We start from the raw sequence: 9,014 nt of genomic DNA on the forward strand, positions 1-9,014 counted from the left end.
CATGTAGAGATTGATGTCTAAAAATTCCTTGATATCACAGATGTATAGAAGATCTCCATTGTTGACAGTTGGTTTAGCTTTGGTTAGGGTTTTGGTTCTGAGTTTTATAGGCTTGACCTTCTTGATTGCTCTTGTCTTTCTCTTCTTTAGCTTGTTGAATATTGGTAAGCTAAGTTCAGGAATAGATAAACTTTCCCAGTCTATTGGCTCATCCTTTAGAACTATAGGCTCATCATGAAAATTCTTTGTAGGATCCACCTTAAATTCCTCATGTACCACTGAGGGCTTGTATGTTTGAGTTGAAGTTATAGACTGTTTGGGAATGTAATCTTCCATTTCCTCATCACTGAAGTCTAATTTTCTCTTGATTCTTTGTTTGTATCTTGGCTTCTTTGTCTGTTGAGGTTCCTGAGCATTTTCTGATCCTGAGCTTCAGATACTACAGGTTGTTTCTCAGAAATCTCAATTGCAGTTTTCACAACCTGAAGCTTGGCTACTATAGCAGCTTGCTCTTTCTTCTGTTTGAGCTTCTTAGCCTCTACAGCAGCTTGCTTCTTTTCTTGCTTGATTCTTTATTTTTCTTCCTTTTTAGCTTCTGCAAATTGAGGGTGTCCAGCCACCACATAGATTTCTTTCTCATTCCTGTAGATTTTGGCAATTCTTTTCTTTGGTACTGAGTCAGTTGGATCTTTGAAGAATGCAATGGACCTTGACAACAGCTTCTTTTCATCTAGCCTTGGATTGTCAAACATAAGATCCAGTTGGTTCTTGTCAGATGACTTTGGATAATTTCTTTTGGGATTCAAAACCAATTTGGCTTTTGGAGACTTAATGCATGAAGATTGGCCCTTTTCCAAGTTTCCTAGACTCATTTCATTCACAGAAATTTGCTTGACTTGAGAGAAATGATGAAAGATCTTGTTAGGTTTCTCAATGGGACCAAATTTCTTCTGAATTGCTTCATCAATCTTCTTCCATTTATCATCTAATTCTTTTTCAGCTGCTGCAACATCAAGCTTTGTGAAATTTGACTTTAAATCCAACTTAGCAGCTGCTATTTGGATTAGATCAATGTTGTCCAATACTGGTGACTTAGGAAAAGTAAATTCTGGAACAATTACCTGACTTACTTGGATGTTAAGCACATCCTCCCCCTCACTGATTGGCTCTCCTTGACTAACTGGGACAAGTGAATCATTCTCCCCCTTTTTGTTAGCATCAAGTTGAGTAGAGGTAGAAGTCTGTGCAACCACTAGTTTTTGAAGCAACTGTGTTTGTTGGGCTTGATGTAGATGAATTACAGTAATGGAAGCTTCTAATGTCTTGAGTCTTATGTCTAGGGAGTTTACTTTGGTTGCAAGATTAGAGTTTTTCCTCAGTTGTCTATTGATGTCAAGCATGGTTGTGTTTGGAAATTTAGCATCCAACCTCTCAGAAACGTCTTTCTTGACTTGATCAATCTCTTTTTTTATTGAAGTGACATCCAGATTGTGTTGAAGAGATTGAATTTGGTGCAGTTGAAGAGAATTGAGGTGTGCTTGAAGAAGCTTCTTGGTGTTAGCATTGGTTGTGGCTTGAAGAGTTGTACGTGTTTGTTGAATGATGTGGAAGAGAGTTGACTTGAAATGGTGCTCATCACAATCTTTGGAAAATGCCCAAGATGGCATGCTAGATCTTGAGCTAGGGCCTGCTTCTCCCCTATGTCCATTGGCTCTTCTTCATTATCATTTTCATCTCCAAAGAAGTCTTCAGAACCACCAGTTCCATAATCAACCTCATCACCAGCTGTGGGAGGCATGGCCGAGATGGCATCTTTTGCTCTTTGCATGGAGGTTGTTGTATGCACCACATTTAGCATTCTTTCTACAGCCACATTGTTCTATTCAGCTAGAACTTGATAAGCTGAAACAAAGTGATTAAATGCCTCAGCTTCATAAGAAACAAAATCTAAGACAACTTGATATTCTTGTTGAATTGGATGTTTCTTTTCAGCCTCATTGACATCCATTCACTCACTTACAATGGGCTCTTCCCATTCTGATGTTCCTGCTTTTCTCTCAATTTATCTTTGTTCTTGCATCAAGGGCTCCCCTTGGCTCACCACCCTCACACCCTCACCTTCACCTTCTAAGGTGGAACTCCCCTCACTTAGTGTTGCCAAACTAGATGAAATAGTCTGCATTGTTTCTCTCTTTTACTCTCCTTTTGCCTGAGTGCAACTCAGCCTCTCACTCTGTTCACTCCCTTCCCTCAAACCTAGGAGTGATTATACAACTACTAACTCATCTACACTTGTAACAATTGTTGAAAATTCAGTTTGTGTAGTGAGTACCGACGGATGAGGAACATCCATCGGGATAGTAGTTAGGATAGCCGACGGATGACTGCTGTTAGGCATATCCGTCGGGATACAATCACTAACTGATGAATGAACAATATCCACCAAAATAGAGGAAATTATAGAGTTTGGAGTGAAAACTATTGTAGAATCTGTGCAGATTGATGATAATTTAGGCACAGAAGTCTCAATAGTTCCTGAGAGAATTGGCAAGTGAGCAAATAAATCATCTAAAAGATGATGCTCACTTGCATTGAATTTGGCTTCTCCAATAGAGTTAAAGAAGGAGAATCAGGGATTGATGTGTTAATCATATCCACATCCAGTGATTATGTGGGTGAGTTTGGTGTGTTTGGTGCTTCAATAGTCAAAGATTTTGGCTGTGACTCCACATTTATTGGAGCCACATCAAATTGAATTTGAGATGGTGTAGTGACTGAGTCTTTAGCTGCAGTTTGCACTGTGTGTGATCCCTGTGCATCCCCAAGTTTTCTAGATTTTTTCTTTCTTGTGTAAGTTTGGGGTGAATCTGTGTCCCTTACCCTTTTGGCCTGTGCTCCTGGTCGGGAGCTTATTTCAATAGTAACATCCTTTTGGGAGGATAAAACTAGAGATGTACTAATTTCCTTATTAAGCACCACAGTCTGTTGGGAAACTGTGGTGTGGCTAGGTTTGGGTACATTCACCTCACCATCCTTATCCTTAGGGTTTCTTTTATGTTCACCCTGTCCCTCACCAATCTCACCACCCTTCACACTCCCCTATTTGGTTTTGGTAGATTTTGAAACTGGCATCTTTTGAGAGACACCAGAGTGTGGTTTCTTTGATTTGAATCTTGAAATTTTAGGTTTTGTGGCTTGGGTAGGCATCTGTTGGGTCACTGACACAGATGCCATAGCCACACTTAATGGAAAAGAAACTTGAGAGGCAAAGATAGTAGAGACAGTAGAGCTTACCTCACTTACCTGAGGGCCCTCCAAGATAGGCAAATAGACAAGGGGTACTTCTTTGTGGTGATTGGCTATGTTCAAATATGCAATTACTCTTCTTTCTTGAACCCAACAATCCAATTTGTTGGTTGAGTTCTTAATCACAAGATCCTCACAGAGATGGTTAGCAATAATCATAAGAAATTTAACATAATAGACACTTCTAGATCTCTTTTTAAGTTCCCCTAACTTGTAGCCTAACTCAAACATGACAACATCACTAAATTTATAGAAATTATCGGTAACTAGCATGTAGAGCATGTTAAGCAAGCAGTATTGACAGAGTTACTCACTTTACCATAAAACACTTTGGTAACTACATCACACAGAATATTCCACTCTTTCCAAAGACCTAGCCTTCTAATCTCACTTAACTTAGTGGTAGGATGGGCATAGCCAATAGTATTAAGCAAATTAACTAAATTAGCATCTATGTATGGCTTAGTAGTAGTGTTATCAGGAATTCGAAAGCATGCTTGGATAGTGTCACTGTTAATGCAGAATTCCTTACCTTTAATGGTGAAAGTTATGGTTTTATCAGTTGCTTGGTACACAGCGGTAGTCCACATCTCCTCCATAACTTCACAGTAGATTGTGGGTGATTCCAGCATGGCATAACTGAGCTTGCATCCCTTCAAAAAATCCATCATTTTGTGATAATCCTCAGATGCTAGAATCTCTTTGTTCACTAGTGCTATAAAGTTATTTTTTCTCATATATGAATCTTGACTGAGACATGATCTTTACTACTGGTGCCATTGTTAAAGCAAGGAAATTTGCAGAAAGAAAGGGGTTTTTCTTTGAGAGAGAAGAAAACAGTTAATTGCAGTAGAGAGAGATAAAAGCAGAAATAAACTGAAGTTAGGCTTTTATGTACTCTCAAATTAAATGGGATAAAAATTAAAGACCCAATGAGAATTGCCCAAAATAGCCTTTTAGAAATAATATAAACTGTCAAAATTCTGTCAGTTATCCGTCTTGATTTACTTACAGACTGCAAGTATATCTGATGGATAATGTTCAGAACTTTAACGACTAAGATGTAGACAATTCGACGGATGAGAATAAAGCAATTATCCGTCGGGTATAAAATAATCCAGAATGGTAATTGATTTTTACCAAGCTATTCTATTTTGACGGATGATCAAACTCGATGGATATTGAACATCCGTCGAGATGTAAATTTTGATTTAGCCAAAATTTCATCTAAAACAGAAAAATCAATTAAGTTTCTGGCTACATTACAACTTGCATAATTATCAAAAATGATTTAAGAATAATTAAGCATACCTAACTCACTTACCAACCTAGTAAAGGTGGATTCATCAAGTGGCTTGGTGAAGATATCTGCAAGATGGTTCTCACTTGGAACAAAATGAAGTTCCACAGTACCATTCATCACATGTTCCCTAATGAAGTGATACTTGATGTCTATGTGCTTTGTTCTTGAATGCTGTACTGGATTTTCAGTGATGGAAATTGCCCTTGTGCTATCACAGTAAATAGGAATTCTATCCACTAACAGACCATAGTCCAATAATTGGTTTTTCATCCGTAAAATCTGTGCACAGCAACTTCCAGCAGGAATATATTCAGCTTCAACTGTAGAAGTAGAAACTGAATTTTGCTTTCTGCTGAACCAGGATACTAGCTTGCTTCCTAGAAATTGACAGGTTCTTGTTGTACTTTTTATATCAATTTTACAACCTGCATAATCTACATCTGAATAACCAGTTAGATCAAAACCAGAATCTCTAGGGTACCAAATTCCAAGTTTTGGTGTGCCTTTGAGATATCTAAAAATTCTCTTAATAGCTACTAAATGAGATTCTCTAGGATCAGCCTGAAATCTAGCACAAAGACAAGTAGCAAACATTTTATTTGGCCTACTAGTTGTTAAGTACAGAAGTGAGCCAACCATGCCTCTATAGCTTGAAATATCCACAGACTTTTTAGTTGTATTTAATTCAAGTTTAGTTGCAGTAGCCATGGGAGTTTTTGCAGATGTGCAATCCATTAGATTCTTTAAAAGATCATAAATATATTTGGTTTGACTAATGAATATTTCATCACCAACTTGCTTAACTTGTAAACCAAGAAAGTAAGTTAGTTCTCCCATCATGCTCATTTTATACTTATTTTGCACCAGTTTGGCAAACGTTTTGCAAAGTTTTTCATCTGTAAAGCCAAATATAATATCATCTACATAAATTTGAACAAGTATATTAGAGCCATAAACATTTCTAAAGAATAAATTTTTGTCAACAGTACCTCTTGTACAGTAATTTTCTAAGAGAAACTTTGACAAAGTATCATACCAGGCTCCAGGTGCTTGCTTCAATCCATAAAGTGCTTTCAAAAGATAGTAGACATATTCTGGAAAATTTGAATCTTCAAAACCAGGAGGCTGACTGACATAGACTTCCTCCTCCAAATCTCCATTCAGAAAAGCACTTTTGACATCCATTTGATAGACCTTGAAATTGGCATGGGCTGCATAGGCTAAGAAAATTCTGATGGCTTCAAGTCTTGCAATAGGAGCAAAAGTTTCATCAAAATCTATTCCTTCTTGTTGATAGTAGCCCTTAGCAACCAATCTAGCTTTGTTCCTGACAACTATGCCATTTTTATATATCTTGTTTATGAATACCCACTTGGTGTCAATTTGATTCTTTCCTTTAGGCTTGGGTACCAGCTTCCATACCTTGTTCCTTTCAAATTGGTTTAGCTCCTCTTGCATAGCTAAAACCCAATCAGGATCCAACATAGCTTTTTCTACCTTCTTTGGTTCTTCCTTTGAGAGAAAGCTACTATACATATATTCTTCTTGATTTGCTTTCCTTGTTTGAACTTTAGAAGATGTATCACCAATAATGAGCTCAAGAGGGTGATCTCTAGTCCATTTTGTCTGTTGAGGTAGATTAGCTCTAGATGAAGAGGCCTCATCATTATCTTAATATGTGACCGGGTTTTGATTTGAAGAAACTCCCCCTGAGTTTATAAATCTTTGATTTGAAGAAGGAGTTCTTTCCTGTAAGAGATCTGTTTTGACTCTCAGCTTCTCTCATTGTCCCGACGGATGATGCACTTTGTATCTCTATGGATGAAGCTGATTGTCTACCAACGGATGATGCATTATGCAACTTGACTGATGCTGAAATTAGTGCATAATTGAGAATAGTCTTTTCTACATTATCCTTAGCCATTATTTCTTGATCACTTTCATCATCACTGTCATCACAAACCATCTCAACATTATCAAATTCAAGGCCTGCATGGAAATCTCCATCTTGCAGTCTTTCAATCTTTTTATCATTGAACACAACATGTACAGATCTCATAACAATGTTGGTTTTTAGATTGTAGACTCTATATGCTTTTCCAACAGCATATCCAACAAAAATTCCTTCATCTGCTTTGGCATCAAACTTTCCATGTTGATCAATTTAATTCCTTAAGATATAGCATTTACAGCCAAAGACATGTAGAAATTTTAATGTTGGCTTCCTGTTCTTAAACAACTGGTAGGGAGTCATGCATTTGGCTTGATTGACCAAAGAAATATTCTGAGTGTAGCATGCAGTATTTACAGCTTCAGCCCAAAAATATGTTGGTAACTTTGATTCTTCAAGGATTGATCTTGCAGCTTCAATAAGAGACCTGTTCTTTCTTTCCACCACTCCATTTTGTTGTGGAGTCCTGGCTACAGAAAACTCATGCATGATCCCATTCTCTTCACAAAATAATCTCATCACAGAATTCTTGAACTCAGTTCCATTGTCTCTAATTCTTCTTACTTTGAAATTAGGATGATTGTTGACTTGCCTTATGTGATTGATGATGATTTCACTAGCTTCATCTTTGGATTTTAGGAAAAATGTCCATGAGAACTTTGAGAAATCATCTACAATTACTAAGAAATATCTATTCCTTGAGATGGACAACACATTGACTGGTCCAAATAAATCCATGTGTAATAGTTGCAAAGGTTCTTCAGTTGTTGAATCAAGCTTCTTCTTGAATGATGCTTTAATCTGCTTTCCTTTCTGGCAGACATCACACAATCTATCCTTTGAAAACTCCACTTGATGAATACCTCTAACCAATTCTTTCTTAACTAGCTCATTCATGGTCTTGAAGTTTAGATGGGACAGCTTCTTGTGCCATAGCCAACTTTCATCTTGACTTGCTTTACTGAGAAGACAAGTTACAGATTCTACATTTGTTGAGTTAAAGTCAGCTAGATACACATTGCCTTTTCTCACTCCAGTGGGAACCACTTTGTTGCTCTTCTTGTTAGTCAAAACACAGGCTTCTGCATTAAAAGTAACTGAGTTGCCCCTATCACAAAGCTGGTTGATACTCAACAAATTATGCTTGAGACCATCCACTGGGGCAACTTCCTCAATAATGACATTATCTTTTGAAATCAAGCCATGTCCCACAGTATAACCCTTGCTGTCATCTCCAAAAGTAATACTTGGGCCAACTCTTTTTCTAAAACCAGTGAGCAGGGTAGAATCTCCATTCATCTGCCTTGAGAAACCACTATCCAGATACCAAAGATTCTTTCTGTTTCCCTGCACACATCAAAATCAAATCAAGTTGATTTTGGTACCCAAGTTTCCTTGGGTCATGCCTTATTAGACTTTTCTTTGGTTTCTTAGATTTGACCTCATTTGACTTGGTAATTTCATATTCATCCTTAGTCATTTGAGTTGGACCTTTGAAACCATTCATTGAAGCAGAATTATCATGCATATTTTGATTAACAGGAAAAGGCATGTTATGTGCAAACATGTTATTCCAGTAAGACATACTAAATGGTATTTGAGGCATACTAAATGCAACATAATATAGATTAGGTGCAAATGGCATATTATCAAATTGTGCATTCATATTTTGTGCAGGCAAAGCATTCATAGACATGGCAGGCATGTTGTATAACGACTCGTGTATTTTTGAATTATTTAAAAATATGATTATGGAAATTATTAAATGAATAAAATATGTGTTTGGTTTTGACCACTATGTGTTGTTTAATTAATGTGTGATTTATAGTGTATCGGGTTGTCCGCGTGACTAATTATGGAGTCGTACTGAAGTATTTTCAATTTCAAAAGTGGATTTAGTGCAAATTTAATTGCATAAATATTTGGAATGTCTTTAAAATTATTTTTATTGTTCTGTAATTACAATAGATATTTATGGGATTTTAGAAAATTTAAAAATCAATATTTTATTAATTATTTATCTTTAAATGATTTTCTGATTGCTTTTATTTGTAAAATCCATATTTAATTCAAGAATTCTTCAAAAATTATGAAGCTCATATTTATTTAAGTTTGGAATATTCTGAGAATTTTAAAATTATTTTGGGAATTTTGGGGATTAATTTACCCGCGCGTTGATTCGTTTATTTGAGAAAAACAGGTATAAATTACCTTTCGGAAATTATTTTAAAATTGCAAAAATTATGTTTTTATAAATTTCGGGATATTTGTAACATTTTAAGACTATTTTCTGAATTTATCTTAAGTACATCTCGGTTCATTAATTGTGAAATACGGATACGAGTTGCATTTCAAAAATATTTTAAAAATTATGAAAATTTTATTTTATTAGTTTCGGGATTTTTGGAAAATTTTAAGACTCTTCTAATAATTTTCTGAATTCATTTCAAAGGC

Source organism: Apium graveolens, chromosome 7 (genome assembly GCF_009905375.1).
Source record: "Apium graveolens cultivar Ventura chromosome 7, ASM990537v1, whole genome shotgun sequence".
NCBI classification, from domain to species: domain Eukaryota; kingdom Viridiplantae; phylum Streptophyta; class Magnoliopsida; order Apiales; family Apiaceae; genus Apium; species Apium graveolens.